The 15,473-nt window shown below is 37.1% G+C and overlaps 1 protein-coding gene across 1 annotated transcript in view; it reads right to left on the bottom strand.

The window, feature by feature from the left end:
- Positions 1-13,069, bottom strand: part of LOC131935210 (uncharacterized) — a 98,261-nt gene extending 85,192 nt beyond the window's left edge. Inside the window, exon 1 of the mRNA XM_059291583.1 lies at positions 12,980-13,069. The gene's annotated coding sequence lies outside the window, so the exon portion shown is untranslated. The remainder of the gene's footprint in view (positions 1-12,979) is intronic.
- Between the last annotated feature and the right edge of the window lie 2,404 nt (positions 13,070-15,473).

Below are 15,473 nucleotides of genomic sequence, written 5' to 3' on the forward strand. Positions count from 1 at the left end.
GATGTCTGGGAAACCCAACAAACTCCACTGAAAATAGGTTGAGCGAGAGATACCAGACTGTGTTCAATTACCCATCTATTTATGCTGAGTTTTACAAAAACTATTCAAGAGCCAGTTAACGTTTGTCCATGTTTAGACATAGTTCATGCACTCTAACTCAGATAGCGAAACGTATTGTAATCAAGTGATAACCTGTACACAAACGTATTGGAGCGTTGAATACAAAGTTATGGCACACTATATTTCCACTTTTCATTTTTATAACCCCTGCATGCTAGCGGTGTAGTTATATGCAAATAAAATCCATGTCACTTGTTATTTTATTTTAAAATCTCCTTTGATGTTCGCTAAATGTTACTTGAAATAGTTCATTAAAATAATAACACCCTCAGTTGTAACTAGTTCTAAATGTGTTATTAACACAGTTTCAGGTTATATGATGGTGAAAGCAATGAATCTCTAACAGTGGCGTAGCGAGGTCGGGTGTCAACCGGTGCGGCACTTAATGGTGTTACCCCCCAGAGGCGTAGCGACCCTTCCCGGGGTCAAACTTTCAAGTTTTCGATTTGCACCCCCCCCCTCAAACTTTTGATTTGCACCACCCCCCCCCCCCTAAAGTTTTCGATTTGCACACACACCCCCCCCCCCCTCAAACTTTCGATTTGCACCCCCACCCCTCAAACTTTTGATTTCGATTTGCACCCCCCCCCCCTCAAGTTTTTTTCTATATATTTTGCTATTTTTTGCCTTGGTGTCACCCCCCTAAATGGTGTCACCCGGTGCGGTCCGCACCCCCGCCCCCCCCCCCTCCTCACTACCCCCTGATCTCTAATAGTGGTTCTTTTGAACATTGCAGTGTTTGCAATGCCCCGCAGCAACATGTCTAAAAAAAAACAGACTCGACGTTTGACATAAATCGGGTAACGCTTTTTCCATAGAAATGTAATTCCTAATTCCTATTTGAGTCAAAACATTGGGTTAAAATATAAATGATACATTATAGTTGAATCTGTTAGGAATAGTTTCAAAAATTAGTTATTTTAAAAAGGAAGAATATTACACGCCCTCCCTTCTGCTACTTCATATGTCAAATAAAATTATATCTTGGGGTATTGGCTTACATAGTTTAGAACCTCTGGTGTTAAGGGCGAAACGATCTTTGTCTGTAAATGTGACATTTGACAACAGATTGCCGGCTCAGATTGTGACAGAATTAGCGTGATAGCCACCCATAACTCTCCTCAACGTCCAAGCTCCACAAGCCAATTGGACATGAATTAGGTTTCTCCCCCCATCTCTTAATACCCTTTAATTGTTTGCCCGCCACCACAATCGGAAAAGGGGAGTGCACAGGTCAGCATCGATTGACGATTTGCAAGTCTTAACAAGAGACGTCTCGAAGTTATCGTGACGAGAGAAGGGCTACGACAAACTTTGGCATTATGTACGCGGGATCTAAGTGTATTATTTTAGTTTGATTCAAGTCGACACTAAGAATAGAAGGAGAGATTACAGAAAATAGCAATCACCTTAAGACACGGCAGGCGATAGCATCTATGATCGATCAGAGAAGGTCACCAAACTGGGCAGATTTTTTGCAACCTTAGCAGTCAGAGGTTTGAAAGGTTGAATAGGTTAGCGAGAATATGGTTTGTTAAATCATCGATGATCTTTGTAAAAAATTTGGCGATATAAAAAATTTGGCGATGTAATCAGCTAAAATCATTGTAATATGTGGGGATATGATCAGTGAAGATGTCTGTAAATTTGGGCATATCATCGGAAAAGATCTTTGTAATCATCTTTAAAAATTTGGAGATATAATCAGCGAAAAATCCTTTTAACATGAGGGGATATGATCATTGAAAATCTTTGTAAAAAGCTGGTATAATTGGTGATCTTAATACAATTTTGCAGTATCTTCATCGAAATTCTTGTAAAATGTAGGGGTATGATCGGTGAAGATCTTTGTAAACTGTGGGTTTATCATCGGAGGAGATCTTTGAAAAGTTTTTTCGTTCCCATCATGATCTTTGCAAGGTCAACGAAATTCTATTTATAGATATCACCGACAATGATCAGGAGATAGAGGACATCAGCCTCGATAGCATCAGGAAGCTGCTATCAGGTTCTTTAGATGGGGCCTTGTCGGCTGGAATCAAAGACAAGTTTATTCAGGTGGCTTCCTGGGGTATGGGAGGGGATGGACGTCACACTGCCGGACGTTTAGTTCGTTTTATGGTGGCGTTTGACGTCAGGTTCACGAAAATTTTGCTTGTGAAGGGTGGTGTATGACGCTAGGTGGACGAAAGTTGATTGTGAAATGTGTGGAGACTTCACAAAGCTGGTAAAGAGTGAGTACTGATGTCAAATCGACCACAGCTCGTAGCCCACTAGTCGTAGATAATTAAGTTTGGTCAAGCTTGGTCGCGACTTGAAAGGTAGAGTTGTCTACCATTCACAAACTGCCCAGTAGATTTACTCTACTTTATTACGCCCCACACTATCTAATTTATTATACGTTGTATCTGATAACTAGACTGCCGCGCCCAAATTCTACCACCATTAAGACAAACACTGTTTTGTTTTGTTCAAGACATTCTAATGCATTACACTTTACATTCGATAACTAGACTGCCACCCCCAAATTCGATCACCCTTAAGACAAACACTGTTTTGTTTAGTTCAAGACACTCTGATGCATTACACTTTACATACGATAACAAGAGTTCCACACGTAAACAATGCTGATCGGTAATTTATTTTTTGTTTTGTTTCGCCCCGACTAATGTCTTTTTTTGTATCTCGATCGTTCCTCCCATTAATAAAAAACCAGTTTCCTAGAACTTCGTCGGAGCTGGGACTTCATTTAATGTCGTCTCCCTGTCTGTAGAGGATTTTATCTCAGCCACAACCTCACCATTGGAACACATCCACATACAACTTCCTTATCCCAGTATCGTTAATTTCCTTCTAGACTGTTCTCATTCTCTGAACATCCGATCCCCCCCCCCCCCCACCCCAATCCCAGAGTTCCAGTCTGCTGCGTCACCGCTGTTTCATTCAGATTTTTTTTTCTAAAGAGTGTCATAGATTTCACAACTTTAATATATGATTCTGTTGGCTGCAGAATTCCCGAGTGAACTTGTTTTTCCAGTAAACAATTTATTTAGGTAAAAATCGATACATGTGCTGTTCTGATTTCGTATTTCAAAAGGTTTTTTTTATTAACTTACATTTCTACACAAAAGTAAGTCAAGCCATTCCAAATTATGGCTAAATTTCCTTTGCTTTGTTATGTGTGACAGTAGATCTAGACCTCACACTGAGTGCATTGAAATATCTAGGTCAGGGCCAACTTCGTGTAAAACTATCTTGGTCAGGGCCAACTTCGTGTAAAACTATCTAGGCCAGGGCCAACTTCGTGTAAAACTATCTTGGTCAGGGCCAACTATCTAGGCCAGGGCCATCTTCGTGTAAAACTATCTTGGCCAGGGCCATCTTCGTGTAAAACTATCTTGGCCAGGGCTATCTTCGTGTAAAACTATCTTGGCCAGGGCCATCTTCGTGTAAAACTATCTAGGCCAGGGCCATCTTCGTGTAAAACTATCTTGGTCAGGGCCATGTTCGCCTAAAACTATGCTTCAAAGTCGAGAACAACAACCGACTTCTCGTTAATTGTATCTAGATCAGTCACTTTGTATTTTTTTTTTTTAGTAGTACGAGATGAACTAAAACATGAAAATTGGTGTTACTGTTAAATACTTACAGTACTATAATTTTCTTATACGTCTTTATGTGAGTGCAGATGCATTTAAAAAAAATTTAAAATGCAAATGTTGTTTATGTGAAATGTAATGCCTACCGATTTTTATCATTGACACCCCAAAAAAAAGTTAGTATTTTGTCTTTTGAGTAACTTGACAATAGTTTTTATATTTTAAAATGAAGTTTAGAAAAGTTTCGAAATTTCATATTTTAAAACATGATGCCGTAAAATTTGCCAGTGCAGAATACATGAAAATAATGTTTACCTTTCAGCACTCAACTCTAACCTTGAGTTTTTTAAACGTATTATCATCAAATACAAACGTTGATTGGCTATTTAATGAAACAACTTTACTTAAGCGCTACACTTATCTGGTAAATATTTTGATCCGTGGTTTTTAAGGAGTTGCCTTTAATGTTTAGCACTTACATTTTTTGCGACCTTTAGAATAAAAATCAATACAATTACAGGCGTTTTCGTTAATAGCATCGGCCAAGCCCGACGCTTATAGATGCCATTAAATTATTTTTTTTATATCGTGTGCCGTGTTATTAAAACGTATGTGTTTATGAAAAAAAATTATTATGTGTTTTTCCGGTGACATTTCTACAGTGCATGTGAAGTTTTTAATTTGTTCGGTAATTAAACGAATTTTTTTTTATTTTGGCAGGGAGGGGGGGTATTATATGGTAATATTTTTTTTATTTAACTCGGTCAGAATGACGTTAAAAACATAAGGGTCATACAGGATCAATGAAACTGCGCACTGAAAGCAACGGTTGTGGTTTATGGTGTTGCAACACCACAATGCGCCAATGAATGAATGGAATAACTAAGATAAAAGGGAAAGCAGCACTAAAATTATGGTGTTTCTACATACTTCAAAGTAAAAACGTAGCCTTAGAAGCAAACAAAAATATCTCCATTTTTTTTTGTAGGGTCACTCAGTCGAATAAAATGACAAAAACCCGCGTTTGGTTTCCTCTCGATCAGAATCTTAAATGATACCCTAAGGATACCCTAATGTAATAACGTCTTCTAGATCAGAAGGAAAAAAAATCAGATATTCTTAAGTTTTATATTGTCAAAGTTGCCTACTTACAAATTTTTATGTACTTTCGTATTAGTTTGATTTTTATGCATGCACAGTTTTATTGAAGCTAATTATTTTCATTTTTTTGCGGTATGAATTAACGCCAATGTAAATTACACTTTTTCCAATTAATAATTATTAACTTTTAAACGTCGTTATTATTAATTAGTGCATCAGTAAATGGCACCTACGACATCATGTCGCCTGTTTAAAGCTTCATCACGACTGTCAGTCATACCATATCATCAGGAAACTTAAGCCAAGATCAATCAAATAGCCCCAGTTAAAATTAGCTGCCTGCTCCCTAAGTATATCTTTGTAACGCTGAAACCAATCAGGTTAATTAGCGGGTCCATAATACCTGGTAAAGACGAAAGTAGTAACGGAGAAAGTGGTCAGGAGTTAGAATTTTTTGTAATTTTTATGAGTGGGGTGGGGGGTGGGGTTTGAAGGCGGAGTAGGAATAGGAAATGTTTTTTCAATGATTAAAAACCAGAGTTGAAATTAAATTGTAGCTTGGCCTTTGCCGTGAGATTTAATCTGATCAATGTGTTTGTAAAAAAAATATCAAACATTTCTAATTAAATACTGATATTAAGTTGCTCTTTTTTTTTTACTTCAACTCAGTTTAATGATTGCCCAAAATGTTTTTGCTTATTTTTTTATATTATTTTCTTTTTTTTTCGTTATAATTTAGTTCGAATTATTTTTTATCTTTTTCAATTTCTGATTATCCAAAACCAAATAATAAATTTTGGCTTATTTTCTAAAATCTGCATTTTTTATTAAATTTCTAACTTCCTTTAGATTGCGAAATCAACCGTAATGCACTTCCATTAAAACTTATTCCTACTGACAAATGCGTATCACGGTGTTTCAATAAAATCCCAAGACAATTAGAATTTTTAATATGTAGATCGGGTTACAGAGACTACTAGAGTTTCCTAACAGCTGAACTGTGGGATCTATCATCTATTGCTTTATAACGAGCATTAGTCAAACTAATGCAACGAAGATGAGAATTTCATCTGAGTAATGTACATCAGTGAAATGGATGAAACAAAGATAAGTGATTTACCAACGCGTTTGCATGCACCGAATCTACAGATCTATACAAATAAAATCTAAAAAATATACAAATATACAAACAAATCACTAATTTTTTTAGATCTTAACAATAACCTTCAAAATATACTGACTATCCCAAAACATGTTGACTGGCGCTTTACGAAAATTAATTTAACAAGGATGTTTAATGTGTTTATATAGATATGTGTATGTTGGTGTGTATGTGTGTGGGTGTGAGGGTGGGGAGAGATAAATTTTTCCAGACATTCACAGATAGGCATTATAGCAAAATTTGGAAACTGCTTCATTAACTTAAAGGAGGTTTAAAGGGAAAATGAATGAGGCCCGAAAAAATTGTCATTTTATATTGCGTTTCTAGCTAGGGGAATATATTATTAAATCTATCCCATATATTTCGAAACATTTAAACTATTAGTATTATCAAAGACTTGAGTCACCGTACCTTAAGATTTTCTAATGTTTCAATGCCTAAATATTTTTTTTCATTTAATGTAAATGTTATAATTTTAGATGTACTTTCAAGCATGTTGCTGTGAATTAAATGGCTGCTTTTGTAATTCAAAGAGCAGTTTTAACTGAGCAATTTATCACAAAAAAATTTCGTCAGGAATTAAAGAAGTTTAAATCAAGGGGAAGCTAGTCCCAATAATGTCAGTTAATTTCTCTCTTGTAAGTTTTTTGTGGAAATGACGTGCTTCTTGATTGGTACTTTTAAAATGTTAGAGAACATTTTATTGTGGATTGTTTCCCTTTTAAGTTGGATGAAATCACATTGTATAATCTTGTTTATGTGAATAGTTTTTGTTTACGGTAGTCTTTTAAAGGGGGAAGGGGGTTTGTGGGGATGATGCTATTTATGATACGAGTGGCGTGGGGTAGGGGTTTTGAGGAGAAAGGGTTTGTGAGGTTCTAGCTATTTATAAACGACATGATTGAAATTAGGGAGGACGATAACATTGTAAAAATAGTGCAATCCAAAATAACAGTCTGAGAATACTATCCAACCTCCTTGACTTTTTTTTAAAACGATCTAACCTCCGCATCAACATTTATAACAACCTCTATTCAACCTCTACAGCAACCTCCATTCAACCATTAAAACAACGTCCACCCCAAACCTCTACACAAACTCATCGCAACCTCTAAAACAACTTCCATCCCAACCTTTACAACAACCTCCACCTCAACTTCTACAACAATTTCCACCGAACCTTTACTGCAACCTGAATTCCAAACTCCACCCAACCCCTACACCTAACACCGCCCCTTCCCCCACCTCCACCCAACCCAAAACCTAACACCGCCCCTTCCCCCACCTCCACCCAACCCAAAACCTAACTCCGCCCCTTCCCCCACCTCCACCCAACCCAAACACCTAACACCGCCCCTACTTCTTCCCCACCTACAGCTCCACCCCACCATTATATTTAACTCCGCCCCTTCCCCCACCTCCACCCAACCCACACACTTAACACCGCCCCTACCCCCACCTCCACCCAACCCAAACACCTAACACCGCCCCTACCCCCACCTCCGCCCAACCCAAACACCTAACACCGCCCCTTCCCCCACCTCCACCCAACCCACACACCTAACACCGCCCCTACCCCCACCTCCACCCAACCCACACACTTAACACCGCCCCTACCCCCACCTCCACCCAACCCAAACACCTAACACCGCCCCTTCCCCCACCTCCATCCAACCCAAACACCTAACACCGCCCCTACTTCTTCCCCACCTCCAGCTCCACTCAACCATCACATTTAACTCCGCCCCTTCCCCCACCTCCACACCTAACTCCGCCCCTACTCCCCCCCCACCTCCACCCAACCCTCACACCTAACTCCACCCCTACTTCTTCCCCAACCTCCACCACCCTCCTAATCCCATCACTATCAGTAAAAACATTGTGTGTGTGTGTGTGTGTGTGTGTGAGGAGGTGGGGAGGCTGAGAGTACAACCAGCAAGAGTCATGTGACCTCACACAAAATGACGTCAGTAGATCCTAAACCAATCAAATAGCACGCTTCCCTACACCGCCTTATAAACCAGAGTTGACAAGGGAAAAGGTTGGCATTTATATTTATCAAAGGGTTCGTCCTGCCTCTACTCTCTTCATTGCCTTATTGGGAGGTGGTGGTGTGGTGGAGAGGAGTTGGAAGTGGTGGGTAGGATGTGGTGGGGTAGGTGGGGAGGTTAGGCATAGAGGGTGTGTGAATGCTTTTTACACATGCATATATATATATATATATATATATAAACATATACATATATTTATTCATTTATATATATATATATACTTTGTTTTTCAACATCTATTTATACACCGATAATTACAACCAAAGTTATTGTTGGATTATCTACCTATTATCCTTTAAGATATCAATGCATTTAAGATCGTCATTACAATAGGATTAAGCATTGCCTTTTAACTGGTTCAGTGGCCAGAAACTAAAAAACATCTTTACAAACCCCATTGATTTTTTTTTCTACTGGGCCGGTATGTCGCAATTATCAGTCAACATCTGATTTTTAAGATACACGCTTACACGCCGAATACACACAAAATACACTCAGTATTCACGCATAACTCCTTTCATATACACGCAGTAAAACACATATAAACCCATAATAAAACAATTATTGAAATAATAAATAGGGCTATTATTTCTATCGATGTTTCGTAAAGGTTAAACAGTTTGAAATATCTTTTTTTTAATTGCTCCGTGTTTTATCTTACAAAAAATACCCAGTGTATTCGTTGTTTTGTTTTTTCGATAAGAATCTCAAGGATATGATCTTCAAAACTGAATTTGATTGACTACTATGAACATAATTGTGATATTGCTTTATCCGTAGGTAACTTATACGAGTTAGCGCCCCTGAAACACTTTCCCTTACAATTACACCCAGACTAAACGCTACCTTATATGTCGTTTTTTATTGTTTTGTTTTACGACCTCAATGCCCGGATGTATTCATGGGCCGAGGTAAGATGTCAACCGTTTCGTGACGGGGCGCACAAAAAAAAAAGTTCAGCCATGCCATAAACTTGGCCGCCCCTAGGTCAAGGTGGACAGGAGTAATCCTGCATTACATCGCAGGTATTTTAGCTCCGAGCTAGCATAAACTCCACACACGATCTTGTCTTGGCTTTTAAGCTCAGCAGGCTTTGCGTTATCGTCTAGTTTGCCGTAGTTTAGATAATCCGGCAAAAATATATGTTATTCGCGCTTAAAGAAAATATGTTTGCACACACACACACACACACACACACACACAAACACACACACACATATATACATATATATATATACATATATATATAAATATGTATATTGGTATATATATATATATATATATATATATATATATATATCGATGGTCTCGGTCGCAAACCGTCTAACTCCGAAAATGTAAATTTTACAGGAGAGACAAAAAACTGATTATTTCCTTCTCGATCGCTGTAATACAAATTTTTTTAAATGATATCTCCGAAGAAACTCTCTACCGACTATACTGTAGCTTTTTAAATTGAGTTTTGTTAATATTTACAAAATTATAGCAGGTTTAAAAAGATAGACGGTTTGCTCGGTCTAAAATTCTCGGTGCAAACCGTCTATCTGTGCGCGCGCAGACGTAGCTGTTTTGAGCCGAGAATTTTGGTCTCATCCGCGTTCGTTCGTTTTGTCCAATGAATGTGATTTAGTTATGTTTACGTTTTTAAGTTATAATTAACGCTTCATAATATTTAGATTATAGTTTTGGGCTCATATTTTAATTATGTGAGTTTATTCTACATTATGGGGTCAGTTAGATGTTTAGTAGAGATGTTTTAGTATGGCTTTATCGCTTTCGACTGTATTCATTATGTCTGTATTTAGCACTAGACTTGTTAACTGTTGAAGGTTATGATTTATTTATTACATCTTTCTATTCTCACAGTTTATTTTACTAAATCTGGTGGGTGCTGGGTTTGTAGAATGATAACAGTAAAAACAAAAACCGTATTGTAAGATATATTATGAATGAGACATAACACACTAATCACATTAATACTGACTTAATGTTTACGTATTTTACAAAAATGTAACAAAAAATGTGTTTATTTTTAAAATTTATTCTTTGAGAAAGGCTGGTGTCTTGTATGGTAGGACTGGTGTGTTGAGAGAGGCTTGTCTATTGTAGGATAAGACTAATCTTTTGAGAGAGGCTGGTCTAATGTATGCTAAGAATGGTCTGTTGAGAGAGGCTGGTATCTTGGAGGGAAAGATTGGTCAGTTGAGAGAGTTTGGTCTTTTGTATATTACGACTGGTCTGCTGAGAGAGGCTGGTCTGTTGAGATTTACTGGTGTCTTAAAGGGTTAGACAAGTTTGTTGAGATATTATGTTGTCCCGTATGGTAAGATTGATCATTTAAGAGAGTTTGGTCTTTTTTTATTTTACGACTGGTCTGTTGTGAAAGGCTGGTCTTTTGAGAGATGCTGGTGCCTTTACGATTTGTCAGTTGACATGCTGGTGTCTTGTATGGTAAGACTGGTCTGTTGAGAGAGACGGATATGTTGAGAGGCTGGTCTGTTGAGAGAGGCTGGTCTGTTGAGAGGCTGGTCTGTTGAGAGAGACGGATATGTTGAGAGGCTGGTCTGTTGAGAAAGGCTGGTCTGTTGAGAGAGGCTGGTATGTCAAGAGAGGCTGGTCTGTTGAGAGAAGCTGATCTGTTGAGAGAGGCTGGTCTGTTGATAGAGACTGGTCTGTTGAGAGAGGCTGGTCTTTTGAGAGAGGCTGGTCTGTTGAGAGAGGCTGGTCTGTTGAGAGGCTAGTCTTTTGAGAGAGCCTAATCTGTTGAGAGAGGCTGGTATGTCGAGAGAGGCTGGTCTGTTGAGAGAGTCTGATCTGTTGAGAGAGGCTGGTATGTCAAGAGAGGCTGGTATGTCAAGAGAGGCTGGTCTGTTGAGAGAGGCTGATCTGTTGAGAGAGGCTGATCTGTTGAGAGAGGCTGGTCTGTTGATAGAGACTGGTCTGTTGAGAGAGGCTGGTCTTTTGAGAGAGGCTGGTCTGTTGAGAGAGGCTGGTCTGTTGAGAGATGTGTCTTGTATGGTAAGACTGGTCTGTTGAGAGAGACGGATAAGTTGAGAAGCTGGTCTGTTGAGAGAGGCTGATCTGTTGAGAGAGGCTAATCTGTTGAGAGAGGCTGGTCTGTTGATAGAGACTGGTCTGTTGAGAGAGGCTGGTCTATTGAGAGAGGCTGGTATGTTGAGAGAGGCTGGTCTGTTGAGATAGGCTTGACTGTTGAGAGAGGCTGGTCTGTTATGTGGTAAGACTGGTCTGTTGTGAGAGGCTGGTATGCTTAGAGAGGCTGGTATGTTGAGAGAGGCTGGTATGTTGAGAGAGGCTGGTGTGTTGAGATAGACTTGTCTGTTGAAAAATTAATCATAAAAGCATTTACTAAAGACAACTAACCATGTCGTTAAACATGTACGCCAAACATTTTGTAACTTACCATATAAACATTTCTTAATACGTATCTAAACCCTCAATCTAAAGCTAGTAGTGAATTAACAATAATTAAATTTATTACACATTCTTGTGGAAATATAATTCGAATAATATTGTATTGATTGATATTTAAATTCTAGAATGAAGATCTAGTTTCAAAGCATTGTGTTAGCCTAAAAAATTTGTAACTAAATCAGTTTGGTTATTGAAAATCTGGAAATAGGCTATATTAAACAAATACTATTTCTTTATTATTCTTTAAAATGATAAAATGTAATAGAATAGTTGAACATAATTAATCCAATATCCTTACCTATAAGTACTGTGACTGCTGTGCTGTAAAATTGTGTGATTACCGCGTGCGACTGCGTTCCCGATCAAAAGTGTACTCACAAATATAGCGATATTCGTTTTGCGCCGAGATTTTTAGCGCTAGAAATAATAGGCGGTTTGTTCAAATGATTATATCTCAATAATCATTCTACAGATTTCTCTAAAATTTTCAGGCATTATGGGGAATCATATTGGCTTTTGATTTATGTAAAAAAAAAGAAAATCGAATTTTTTTGAGTTAGACGGTTTGCGACCGAGACCATCGATATATATATATATATATATATATATATATGCGTGTGTGTATAGCTACATATATTTCTATACATATTTTATATATATATACTTATAACGCATAGGTCATCTCATAGTTATCACAAGATGAGTACACACATAATAAACCGGGAGTGATCTCCCCTAAACTTTCTGGAATATTCTAATATAAAACAACAGGGGATGGGAACTCGTGATATAGTTATGATTTTTAATCCATTTTAAATACTTAAACTTTTTAAAATAGAATAGAATCTCATAGAAAAAAGAATTGCGCACCAAAATATGCATAATCGTGCGCAATATTATTAGTACTTTATAAATTTACAAGCGTTTTTTGAGAAATCGGAAATAGCGTAAATTACTACTTCCGGTCAACGGAAACTACTCAAAATTTGGTAGAAGGTAGACGATTAGATCTTTTACTTACGTGTGAAATTTCATTTATCTATCTGAAATAGTACTCAAGTTATAGGCTTTTGAAAAATTCAAAGTAAAAAAAGTATCACTTCCGATTATCGGAAATCGCTCAAAAGTTTATATGGATCTACGATTTTGATAAAATGCTTATATATGAAATTTCATCAACCTAGCTGTAACGGTACTCAAGTTATCGTGTTTACACACACACACTCAGACACACAGACACACAGACATACGGACAAGATTGCAAAATTATGTTTTTCCGTATCAGTGAGGTGTAAAACGTCGAGATTTGTAAAAATCTCGATTTTTTTTTGATTTTTTTTTTGCATGATTACAAGACTTTCTCTATAGCCTACTTCGTATATAGGAGAAAGTAAAAAAGAAAGCAGTACCACAGCTCAACGGTGTATTTAATATTTTAACATGCTATCTCACCCCTCTCCTGACCCCGATATAAACTAAAATGGCTGACCACTTAATGCTAATGAGGTACTCACATAAACTCTGGTCCTATTGGTCGAATAAAAATAGCTTTCCGGAAAATCAAAAGTTAGTCAGCGGGAAGTATTCAAAAAACACACTTGACAAAAACTTGAAAGCGAAACGATCCTCGATTGTAATTAGAGAAAACTGAATTATGAATTCGGCTGAGAAGATGACATCTTCAGTTGAAAAAAATAAAAAAATAAATAGCCGGTATTCGTCTCCCTTTGTTCACATAGAACAATTGCGATGATCCACCTCGCGCGGTACGGTGCACGCTCGTGGTAACAGCTTGTGTATGGTAGGCTGGCGAAACATATGTTATCTTTTCAGTGTCAACTGGTATAATATCATGATAGTATAACATCTACTTTGTCTCCGTGTTTACCAGTCGTCGCCGAGTCTTAGCTACATAATTGATTTTAAATATATATATATATATATACTAGGCATACTGCCTAGCTTCGCTTAGGTTTTCAAAAGCATTTGTTGATAATTTGAATACTAATTATTTAGTGATGGATGAGGTATGGAGTGTTTAAATTTAAACAGTAATGCTAATTTTAGAGAAGATGTTGTTGATTGTTGCTTCTCATCGGTTGCGAAAGAAATTATTTGAAAGTACGCAATTTATGACTAAAATGGAAATAGAACTACAGAGGTTCCATAAACAGTATATTCAAAAATTTCTATTACATTGACTTTTAAAATTATTTTTAAAATTTAATTATGATACGTAGCTTAATTGGTAACTTAATTTTTTACTAAAGCAAATGCTATACTTTGTCATTTTCTGTTTCTGTTTAAAATAGTATACAATTATTTGAAAAATAATTATTTAAATAGGTTACCTCCCTTGAAAAAAGACCGAGTGACGTATGTCTTTGTTTTCTTTTTTACTTTCTCGCATATACGAAGTATAGAGAAAGTATTGTAATCGTGCACAAGAATCACTTGAAATTGTAACAATTTTCACCGTATTACACCTCAGTCCTTCATCACATCCGAAGTATAGAGGACTTATTTTAATCGGGCAAAAATTATCAATCCAGATTTATCAAAATTAAGAGGTTTTATGCGTAATCCAGTCAGAAAAACTTGGCTTTGCAATTCTGTCCGTATGTCTGTGTGTCTGTCTGTCTGTCCGTGTGTAAACACGATAACTTGAGTACCGTTACAGCTAGGTTGATGAAATTTCATATATAAGTATTTTATCAAAATCGTAGATCCGTATCAACTTTTGAGAGATTTCTGATAACCGGAAGTGGTACTTTTTCTACTTTGAAGTTTTCAAAAGCCTTTAACTTGAGTACTATTTCAGATAGATAAATGAAATTTCACATGTAAGTAAAAGATTTAATTCTCTACCTTCTGTTAAATTTTGAGTAATTTCCGTTGACCGGAAGTAGTAATTTACGCTACTTCCGATTTCTCAAAAAACTAATGTAAATTTTTAAAGTACTAATAATATTGCGCACTATTATGCACTTTTTTATTTGGCGTTCGCTTGGTGTGCAATGTTTTTGTCTACGAGATTTTATTCTATTTTTAAAACTTTAAGTATTTAAAATGGATTAAAAATCATGTCTATAGCCCGAGTTCCCATTCCCCTGTTGTTTTATATAAGAATATTCGAGAAAGTTTAGGGGAGATCACTCCCGGTTTATTTAAACCAACAGTTGCTATTCTTATATAAGAAAATACGATAAATGAACATATTTAACGACTACAATGGCTTTTTTCCGACGGAAATAAAGTTTTTTTGTTATCCTCCAGGGTCGGTTTACGACCTCAAATAATATTAAGGAGATCGTTCGTCAATTTATTTATATACATCCCATATAAGGAGAATTTCACTCGCGGTCATCTTTTAGCCCTGGTCGAGGGCTTTGAGTCTGACCAACAGTTTTTCCATAGGGCCTAGTCATCTATAGAAGTGTATGCAAAACATGAGCATGATGTACAGAGGTTAAGTAACCTAAAAATTGTGTTGAAAATTCCCTGTTTTCCCCATAAAATACAAAGATTATATAGCGAAATACAACTGGTCAGTTTTGACCTATTTACGTAGTTGTCCCAGATATGCCGAGTTTTTTGTGACACCCTTAGGTGTTCTTCTATCACCTCACAAAATATCAAGGGGGGTCGTCGGATGAAATTTTTTTTCGTAATAGAGCTCATATAAAGAGAATTTCACTCGCGGTCACTTTTTAGCCCTCGTCGAGGGCTTTGAGTGAAACCGACGGTTTTCCCTAAAAGTCAAGCCATTGACCTATGAGCATGCAAAAAATAAGCCAGATATACTGAGCTTAAGTACCCTAAAGTCTGCGTTGAAACGACCCACTGTTTTTCCCATAAAATACAAAGATAATATAGGGAAATACGACTGGTCAGTTTTGACCGCTTTACGAAGTTTTCCCAGATATGCCGAGTTTTTTGTGACACCCCTAGGTGTTCTTCTACCACCTCACAAAATATCAAGGGGGGTCGTCGGAGGAAATTTTTTTT

This window comes from Physella acuta, unplaced genomic scaffold (genome assembly GCF_028476545.2).
Source record: "Physella acuta isolate Inbredline_101_S28 unplaced genomic scaffold, ASM2847654v3 ptg000137l, whole genome shotgun sequence".
NCBI lineage: Eukaryota > Metazoa > Mollusca > Gastropoda > Physidae > Physella > Physella acuta.